We start from the raw sequence: 10525 nt of genomic DNA on the forward strand, positions 1-10525 counted from the left end.
TAGGAAGCAATAGTACGTACCTCCGGCAGGACCTAGAAAAGTACCCCTCGGTGAGCTCTGCGTAACCTAGAAAGATCCGGAAACCTTTAAGCTAACTAATACCTTTAGACAACCTATCAAGAACCCGCAAGAAATAACCCGAAGGTGAGCTCTGCGCTTTTCGGTTTGGAAGCTCCCTTCAAGGGGCGGAGCGGAGCCATCCCTCATGACGCGGCAAAGAGGGGAAGTTCAGTACATAAAAGTTCAAAAGTCAGCCTAAGAGTAGCTCTTCCTCTGTCTTATCTCCCTCTCTCCCTAGTAGTCGGTAGCATCTACCGGCTCTTCCGGGTTTGAAGGATGTCTTATATGGCTCCGCTCCTTGAAGGGAGTGTAGGTTTGGGGCTTCCTTCCTACCAAGCCAATCAGCCAAGAATTCTGTCTTCCTCTTCGTATATCGGAAAAAAGTCGTCCGTAGGACGTACCATCCGTCGGCCTTGTTCAAGGCTTAGGCCTAAGTCAAAGACGCCTCTTTCTTTCTCTATTCAAAAAGTAGGGAGCTCTTTCCCATCATTCCGCTTTTGGGTTATTGAGAGAAAGTGCATACATAGAAGAGTCAACTTCCTAAAGACCCAATCTCGAAATTCAATCTAAACGTGATAAAACCTCCGAAACCGCTCCGTGGGCCTGGCGACAGGATAATCCGGACCTCCTTCTCACTCAAATGCGGGTAAGAGTCTTATCTGTATTTATTTATTTAATGCCATAAAGAAGTGGCTTTCTTTTAAGGAATGAAGAAAGAAGGCAGGCAATTGATCCTTTTTTCCTTTCAAACTCAGCTCTTTCTCGTCCGTGAGAGAGTTTATAGACCGAGAAAAGATCTTTTTTGACTGATTTTTCATTCTTTCTTGCTGCATTATTATATGAGCCAAAAGCGAAAAATGACTATTGGATCGGACGAGGTCAAAAGTGCAAAATGACTATTCTCTTTCGCTAATACCTTCAAAATACTGAAGAAAGTTACCCACTACGCGGTAGATTTCAGAGTCCCAACAAGAAGTTTCAGTTCCATAAAAGAGTCAGTCCAAAGGACGGGTTCAAGCCTTCTTGGATAAGTCTCAGACAGCATTTGAAGATCGGGACCGCTACGTGGGCACCCCCACACATCCGTACTAACCCGCTTAGCTCAGAGTCAGTTCGGCGGGAGGTCTCGGGGAATCTTTCTATCCTTTAGAGGAAGCTGCCTGCCTGCTTCGTATTCTAAGTTGCAGAAGAGTCAGTAGCTGTCTCACTTCTTCAATCTCCATCTTTCTATCCCGTAAGCGAGAGGAAGCCCAGAGACCGGGGAGGGTCCGAAGCCTCATCCAGTTCGTAGGACGCTGCCGTTGCTGCTTTACCGAGTGAAGGAGGTGCGGTTCTTTCCCGAGGGAGAGTCATAAGACTCGAGAAAAAAAAGAAGATTTGGAAACTTTAAGGAAGGAAAGCCTACCATAAAGAAAAAGCAGGAAGATGAAGTTCATATTCCATAAATCAGTCCAAAGGACGGGTAGAGAATGAGTGAAGAAGTCCCCTAGTAGAGTAGATATGGAGGGAAGGAGCTTAGTTTCATAAGTGGCTCTTTCTGTATCGGCTGATGTCTGGTCGCATCAATCAGCTCGCTTGGGATCTTAGGGCTCCCCTGAAACCCTGCTCTGGGGATTCAAAGAAGAAGAGCAGGTCGAAGAAGATTAAGATAAGAGGAAAGGGTAGGAGCGGAAGACGGAGCGGTAGGGGATTTCTACCACTGCAACCGCTACGTGGGCTTCTCATCCTAACTTAAGTGGAATAAATCAGTCCTTCGGACTCTCAAAGTACTATTTTCTCTAAATATGCTCTAATTCTTATTCAATGGCTCTTCAATCTATTGATTTGACTGCTAATTCCCGGCAGCAAACCCTGTCCCCTTGGATGCGCGCAAACCCGGTAGGAAAAGGCGATGCATACTATTTGACTCGGGCTTGTTTTCATTGCATTTCCCCCGTATTTCTGAACTCTCAAAGGGTTCTTAGACCAGAGTAGATGCGCCGTAGCAGAGGAGAAAGGTGAGAGTGAGTTACGAGGCCTGGTGGCGGCGGTAGCATAAGTTCTTGCTTCAGTTGCTTAGCCCACTCCGCGCAGTCCGAATGGAAGAAAAGGCATTGGCCGTCGGCCTGGCTTATTTCTCAAATTTGAGCTGAACTTTTCATTGACTTCTTTCGACCAGAGTGAAAACTTTTCTACCCACTCCGCGGTCACGAACCTCACGACCAAGAGAAAGATCTCAGGCTGAAACGGGGACAACTACTTCGCCCACTTATGAAAGATCAGACTCCCTCTTGCCCCAGGGGGAGGCAGGCACATTGGAGTGGTTCGGATCAATATGGAATATTTCATTATTTCCCCACGCCCCACCATTTTTCACACTTGAAAAGATTGAATTTTCCCGGCGGTCGGACCACACTTCTTGAGCTACGAGGTTCTTGAGTTCAGTCGCCCTGATCTTGTAGCATCCCTTGAAGTTTCTCTCGTTGAAGTAGCCGTAGTTCTCGCAGAGGCTTATCTTGAAGACAAGTTGAAAGAAGTCCACGTAGCGTTAATGCACTCAATTCACGAGAATCTCTATAATGATCAAAGATTTTCCATCTCCAAACTGACTAAAAAAAAGAGTAAACTCCACACGAGGCCGACGAAGGACCCAAGACAGATTCAAACTTGAAGGCAGTGCCCGAATTAGCTTTTGAGGACGCTCTTGTCCCGAAAATCTTCTTTGAACCTCGTCACAGTTCTTCTTTAAGAAGTGGCAGATTCAGAAGCTCTTGCTTAGTTTCGCCAAATGGAGATTGGACCTCTAACTAACAAGGATAGAAGGAGCGAGACCGTCCTCCGGACTCATGAATTAATATGTTCGGGAGGCTCAAAGAATTATCGAAGAAAGAATTTGAGGTCCTAGAAATCGATTATTTTGACACCATTGAATTTCTGATTTCAGAGTCAGGTCCAGATGAAAAATAGCATTTTACCGGGAGCCATATTTTCTTCTTATAGAGTGAACGAGGTCTTAATACGGGACGCATACTTCACTCTTATTCCGGTAGAAGTTCAGTGATTCAACGTGGTCTCATTCCCCGGTAAAATCACCATGCAAACTGGGGTCTTTCTCCCTCATCCAGCGAGTAGGACGCCTAAGAAAGGGGTATTATCTCTTCTGAGATCGGTCCGCGGAGGCGCAAAGAATATTGCGATGCGATTGAGATTCCAAAAAGTAGCTATTACTTTGAGAGGTCGTCGCCCTTGCAGAAGTAGGAGGAGCAGTCTTCCGTCGCCCACCTAGCGTGGAAGGGTAGCAGTTGAGAAAGAGAGTATATGATAGAATAGAGTCTTCGTCTTCGATCGATCGGATCGCTCCTTATAAGGCGGGCCTACAACTTTCTTTATCCCATTTCTGACTCGTCTTAGTCGATGCGATCTTTACTTATTTCACGAACATTTCAACCCACAATATCCCCTGTCCGCAATATTCTTTGCACCTCCTTCACAGGAAAACTAGAAAAAGAGCAAGGCGCAAAGAATTTGCGGGATCCTTCCCAGCTCGTCGAGCAGCGTCTTTGCTTTGACCCGCAGTAAACATATGTCATAAAGAGCCTGAAATACGGGGAAAATGGAATGAATTCACGTCTTTGATTGTCATGAAATCATTCTCCATCTCTCTCCTCCATCTGAATGGGACTGAAGAAGAAGGTTCCGCTCTCAAGAGAAAAGGAAGGATAAGCGATCGGAGACCTAGGCTACTGGATCGGTTTTCCGGGAACACAGAAGGTTAGGAAGCCCGGTAAGACCCCGGAAGAGGAAAAAGAAAGTATGGGATAGGAGCTAGGGACCCGATCCGAAGCTCAGAGGCGGAGGAAGTTGAAGGATCTCCATCCGAGCCCACGGAGCGCTTTTCAATCTTCTTTGAACGACTGGTCGCTGAAAGAGAAGTCGTAGTTCGATCAGCGTGACCACTCTCTTTATCTCTTAGTCAAAAGAATTCCACTTCCACGTTCTCCTTCAACCGGAGGAAAATGTACTGAGAGATTGAAGGTATTAATTGCAGGAGGTCTTGTAGTTAACGAACTCTTCTTCTAAACCGGGAAGGGGTCGGACATCAGACACCAGGAAATTCACCAACCCTTGTTCAGTCAAAGCGTCGGTCGGCATGGGAAGATCAGCCCACCTAGGGAATGAGGTCTTTCTGATTATTCATTAATAATGAGAAGATGAAATACGGGATTCATAGGACAAAGAAAGTCAAAGGGTCGGCGAAGACAAAGGCCCCACCAACCAGTGTGAGAGCCAAAGAGGAGGCAGGCAGATAGGGAAGGATTGGATCTCAACGGCTTACCCAATGCTGCTAAGCCCTCGACCAGAGACTGATATGTGCTTGATTTCATTCTTCTCATAACGGAAGGATCCCTGCCTCGTGCGCCCTATCTCTTCTTATGTATTCCTCGAGTTTTCTCTCTTTCGAGAAATACGATGTTAGTCCTTTCACTACGTAAAGTGCAGATATGAGGACCCTCCAAAATAATTGAACCGAAGGTGAAAAGAATATTGACGAGACTTCCAGGCTGCGAGAAGGACTATCCATTAGAGAATTTGACTTTGGAGGTGCAAAGATCTATGGCCTAATTATAAGGGGTCCAGATTACTATCCATTAGGGAATTTGAGATCATCTGGACCTTTTTCAAACTACCGAGAAATTGAGAATGAGTTCTTCTTCAATGTAGATAGAGAAGGATAATTATTACATTTCGAAATAGAGAATGAGATAAGGAAGATTTTTTTCTTTCTTCGTTAATGCATTGATGAAATGGGAATCATCTCTATTATTTCATGCCATTGATTTCATTCATTCTTCACTGACTATGATAGTGCAACGACGAATCGCATCTTTTCTTTCATGCTTTGTTCATGATTTCATTGGGTGGGAATCTGATAGTTCATGCTTTCCGAATGCTTACTGAATCTTGAGTTCATTCATTCATTCTTTGTTCGTCAGTTCTGAATTCTGCTTTGAATTGGACGTGAATTTCTGGAACGATAGCTCCGAAGAAGAAGATCGGCGAAGGGAAAGCAATCGAGACGAGGCGCCTTATCACGGGTAGGCAGACTAAACCTCTTTCTCGTGAACTTTCTAGAATAGAAGACAAATACCACATCAAGGTGACAGGATTCGAACCTATGGCCCTCTGTACCCAAAACAGATGCGCTGACCAGACTGCGCTACACCTCGACCCCATACCATGAAGAGAATGAACTCAATAAGAACGAGATAGTAGTACCGGAACTCCGAAAGAGAGAACTACTCATGAAAAGGGCAAGGTCGACTTATGACTCTCCTTTCCTCCATCCACCAGTCGATACTTCTTCGGTCCTAGCCTGTATTCGACTTCCTTCTCGTTCATAAACTCACTCTCACTTAATTAATTAATTCCATCTCGCCTTCTCGTACTTATGAAACTCACCGCTCCGTGGTCCTCTTACCGCTACGTGGGCACTAACCTCATAAGAACCGGGACATAAGAAAGGGATCTCATGCCGGGATCAGAGTACGAGCTACTTCAACTCAACCGTTAACAAGACATGAGAAAGAGACCTACGGGATGTTCCGGAGCTAACTCAAGAACTCAAGAAAGAGGCGCTTCTAATCTCAAATTCTTTGAGCCTCCTTCCTTCCATATGGATGGTCCTACGGATAAATCACCTGGACCTTTCTTTGGCACTGCGGACTGCTTCGGTTAATTACGGATGGTCCTACTTCTGTTAATTACGGATGGTCCTACTTCGGTTAATTACGGATGGTCCTACGGATAAATCCTCCGGACTACTTCGGTTAATTACGGATGGTCCTACTTCCATATGGATAGTCCTACGGATAAGAATCCTCCGGACCCTGGACCTTTCTTTGATGGTCCTCCGGATAAATCCTGCGGACTGCGGACTCCGGACCCTGGACCTTTCTTTGGCACTCCGGACCGGTCTTAATACTCCTAACGGAGGGTGCAAAGAATTTGCGAAGAAGCCACCGAAGCCAATTAAGGGCGAAGGCACCGCTACAAATACAAAGTACAAATCAAAGTACAAAGGCGCAAAGAATATTGCCTGGAACTTGAATAAGGAGCTAAGCTGCTTTTGCTTTAGAGAGTTGAGAAGGAGGTTTCTTCATTCTTTACATAGAATAGAGAGAGAGACTGACATCTTCCTCAGTGATGAGACCACTGAACCTTCTTATACTCAAATAGAGAGAAAGCCACTTTGACGACAATATCTCTAGTGATTCAGATTCAAGATGAGAGTTCGGAACTTCTCTAGAACTTTTTTCGACAAGATAGTGAAAAAGAAGAAATTTCAGCCTAGGAGCTTTCCAGACCCACGGGATCGGGACTAAGCCCTTGCTTTCTCTTAATGCCGCCCTTGCTGCTTAGGCAGGGAGCCCACGGAGCGGACTCGTCCTTTCGATTTGTTTTGGACAAGAGAAAGAGGTCTCTCTTTCGGCTTCAAGGCCTTACTCGGCTTCAGTCTCTGATGCTTCAGTCTTAGATGTGTCCGAAGACAAATCCCCAATTAACGAGATAATCCCTCTCTATTCGGAAAGATCCCAATTCAAAGACTCGGTCGATCGGCTTCTAACCTGGCTCTCTCTCTGAAGAGCCCATGTTCGTGCTGTGCTCGCTGTGCTAAGGAGAGGGTCAAAGAATTTGAGAAGCCGCAGACTTTGTAGCGGAAGAAGAAAAAGAACTTATCCGGATAGAATCAGATTTTGAATATCATCAAATCATCATCCTATGAATTCTCGGTACCCAAAAGAAGGGCCTACCGCCCCGTGGGAGGAGAGTATGAAAGTAGCTCACACTGAAATAGGAAGACGTACGAACCATCAGTCAGAGCACGAGGGGCGAACGAGAGGATCAGAGGAAAGCGCTCGACCGCCCCGTGGGGGTCTTAGGAGAAAGATGAGTCACTCCAGTTCCAACTTCGTATCTTGACTTTTTCTGCTTTGTTCCCTCCTTCTAATCTCTAAGTTTCCTAAGAAATAGGGAGTGGATCTTTCCCTGATTTAAAGGAGAGTTCTACGACAGAGGAGCTATATAAAGCCGCTTGACCGAAAGGGCTCCACCGCAGAGGCAGAGGAAGTTGAATCAGTAGTTGAAGGATAGGCTTTCTCTAGTAAAGCTTTTTTTGTTCAGAGGAGAAGTAGTAGTTCGATCGGGAATGATCAATCTCTCTTGACCAGTCTGAGAACTCTGAATCCAAAGACTGTTTTTGACTTATTCCGCAGATGTCAATGTTTCTGACTCAGCTGGTCCGAAGGCTAGGTTCATACGGATAGTCCGGAGGACGGTTAGTAGGAGCAAAGAGCGTGGAACTTAATAAAGTCTTATGGAACTGAATAAAGAGGAATTGAACCCTTGTTCATTGTACTCAAAATTCATCTGCTAGATTTCAGATTAATCTGCGGAGGGAAATACATGATTTTGCTAGGTTTTGCCCATAGGGAAGTAGCAAGAAATCATGAAAAATCAGTCAAAATTAGACAATTATCGTTATTTATCAAGATTAACAAAAGTCCTATTTTGCTTCAAAAAAGCCGGGAAATTGCAATGAAAGAATCAAGCCTAGGCGCAAAGAATATTGCTCAAAGAAATTCACATTGTTTGATTATAGTTTGTGGTCCGGAGAAAGAGAGGTCTATTCTTTATTCCCAATGAACAAGGCTCAAAGAATTTGAGGATTCTTTCATTCTCGTTAATTCGCTTCTTTTCTTTTTTCTTTTCGTCAACTCATATTACATTGAGCCTATTCAATGCATATTTCCGCAATATTCTTTGCGCCTTTCTTTTTTTCTTTCTGTTTAAGTTCTTCTTCGATGATCATTGGGTATTCTTTGAGCTATAACCTTGCTTTTCACTCAATTAAAGGGTAGAAAAGATCTTTCGCAAATGAAGAAAGAAGAGAGGCGAGAGGCCTTGGCAAATCATGCTTACGAATGATGAGAATGATGCTACAACCCGTCCTCAGGCTCTATATTCTGTCTCAACAGATGATGACTCAAGATCTAATTCCGCTGCCTAGCAAATCAACTTCCGATCGATCCCGATCTTTTCACTCTTCCCCGACCGACGGGGATTCCTCTACCCCTGCCTCTGATTCCGATTCCTAAACTGAGAATGCTAACTCAGACTCGATGACTCTTGAAGTTATTAATTCAATGAAAGAGAGAAGGCGCCATAAGACAGGGATATTGTTAGGAGTTGAGAAAAAATAAAGAGAAAAAGAATGAGACAGAAAACTTTTCATGATCTTCTTAGCTTTCTTATCTTATTTCATCTTCTAACTATCATCAGCAAAGGTCAGACTCCTCGTCTTCACCCCCCCGAATTCATCCTCCTTCTACGTCAAAGAAAACAAAGGCGCAAAGAATTTGCGAATAAAGTCATTCAATTACTCCGGACTAAAATCACTCAATATTCTTGCAAATATCTTTCTATTTGACTCTTCGCAAATTCTTTGCTCCCCTAATTAAGCTACGGAGGACGAGTAGTCTTCTTCCACGCGATTTCTCATTCTTTGAATGATTCTCATCCTTCTACCCCGAGAAAATGAGATTCAAGGTCGGTCTTTGAGTTGAAGAAGAAGCAAGGGTCTAGGATTACTAGGTCCTTATCTTCTTCTTTCAGTATTCAGTCATTGTATTTCAGGAATAAGCTGAGGCAGAGGAATCACTCGAGAGCTAAGAGGCACAAAGGAAAGCGCTCGACCGCCATTGTATTTCAGGAATAAGCTGAGGCAGAGTAGGAGTCATCATTCCCAGTTTTTCTGTAAAGGAATATGCTAACCACTTAGAGAAGTTTCAGTTCTTTCTTGTGATCAATTCATTCTCAGTTCGTCAAGCCTGATGCCAGCGGGACGGTATCGCAGTCTCGGAAGTCGGAATCAAGGTAATCATCAGTCGAGACCCCAAATATAGGATAGAAAGGGCTTAGCCGTATAGGATAGGTTATGCACTCGACTTCAAAAAAACCGGAATGAATTTGAATATGGATTTCTCAAATTCTTGAATATGTCCTCCTCTACGGGGAACGCTATCAGGATGCTGTCCTCAAGGGAGTCTATATAAATATCTATTATATAGGAAAGGAATCCTTTAAAGAATTAACCTTTACTCAAGTCTCCCATGATGAGATGATTAGGAATATTATCAAAGAAATGAATGCAGAAATTGGTAATCTACCCGAAGTTAAATCACTTAAGTCTAAGAAAGCACGTATTAGCACAACTATAACTGCTATCAAAGGTGATGACCAAAAGGAATGTTGTCCTTTCATTGTCGCCGACATAGAAAGAGTATTGTTTCATAATGTGAATTTCCTTATGCCACCGGTTTCTTAGTAGTACATCCTGGTGATGATCTGACTTCCATACCTTACCACTCTATAGAAACCTTCTTTAGTGAAAGTACTAAAAGTATCTGTGATAACTTTGAAGAAAGGAGTCAGAGAATGTTATCTAATTTTATATCCACCTTGGAAGAAGCTGTGATGAAAGATAAGAAAGTTCAAACAATATATTTCCATAATTTGTCAAAGTTTGATGGCTTAGGTATTACGCAGATCGAGGGACGCAGTATGTAATCAAGCCCTTGGTTCGTAATTCCTTTTTATATAAAGGTCTATAAAGTCTCTAGAAATAGAGAGAAGGCCGGTAAATTATTCTATCTATTTAGAGATTCATTGCAATTACTTCCAAATTCACTATTAGACTTGGGTATGACTCTATGTCCCGAGTTAGGGGTCAAAGGTTATATTGACCATAAGGATGTTGTAGTGTCTGATCTAGAGGATAGAAGGGAGGAGCTGATTTCCTATCTTCGCCAGGATATTCTGATTCTGGGTGGTGTCTTCTTAAAGAGTCAAGAAATCAATTGGGCTAAGTATAAGATTGATATCGTGAGAACAATGACCTTGTCAGGTCTTTCGCTTAAGATCTTCCGAAAAAAGTATTTCGATGATACCTCCTTTCATATATCAATCCCTACACGAAACCAAGACACTTTTATTAGGCGTGGCTATTATGGGGGACATGTGGATGTCTATAAACCTGTAGGGCTAGATCTTGACTATTATGATGTCAATTCACTATATCCCTTTGTTATGAAATCTTATCCAATGCCTTCTGGTGTCCCAGTCTGGGTGAATAATTTGTCTGGTGGCGTTGATTTGGATACCTTGTTTGGCTTTATTGAGGCCTATGTAGTATGTCCAAGTAGTATAGAACGTCCATTTCTACCTTTTAAAGAAAAATCAGGTACTTTAATCTTTCCTACTGGTAAGTTCATAGGAGTTTATTACAGCGAGGAATTCAAGTTCGCACGTACACTTGGGTACGAGATAATCCCACTGAGGGGTTATTTCTTTGAGAAGAAGAAGAGTCCTTTCGAGGGTGTAATCAACGACCTCCACAGTAGCCGACTAGAAGCTAAGAAAAGGGCTG

At 43.5% G+C, this 10525-nt stretch overlaps 1 non-coding gene across 1 annotated transcript; it reads right to left on the reverse strand.

Annotated features, from left to right (window-relative positions):
- Nucleotides 1-5192: 5192 nt before the first annotated feature.
- Nucleotides 5193-5267, reverse strand: trnP. The gene has a single exon. It is a non-coding gene; the product is annotated as a tRNA-Pro (tRNA).
- Nucleotides 5268-10525: the final 5258 nt, after the last annotated feature.

The sequence above is a fragment of the Cucumis sativus genome (genome assembly GCF_000004075.3).
Source record: "Cucumis sativus mitochondrion chromosome 1, complete sequence".
Taxonomy (NCBI): domain Eukaryota; kingdom Viridiplantae; phylum Streptophyta; class Magnoliopsida; order Cucurbitales; family Cucurbitaceae; genus Cucumis; species Cucumis sativus.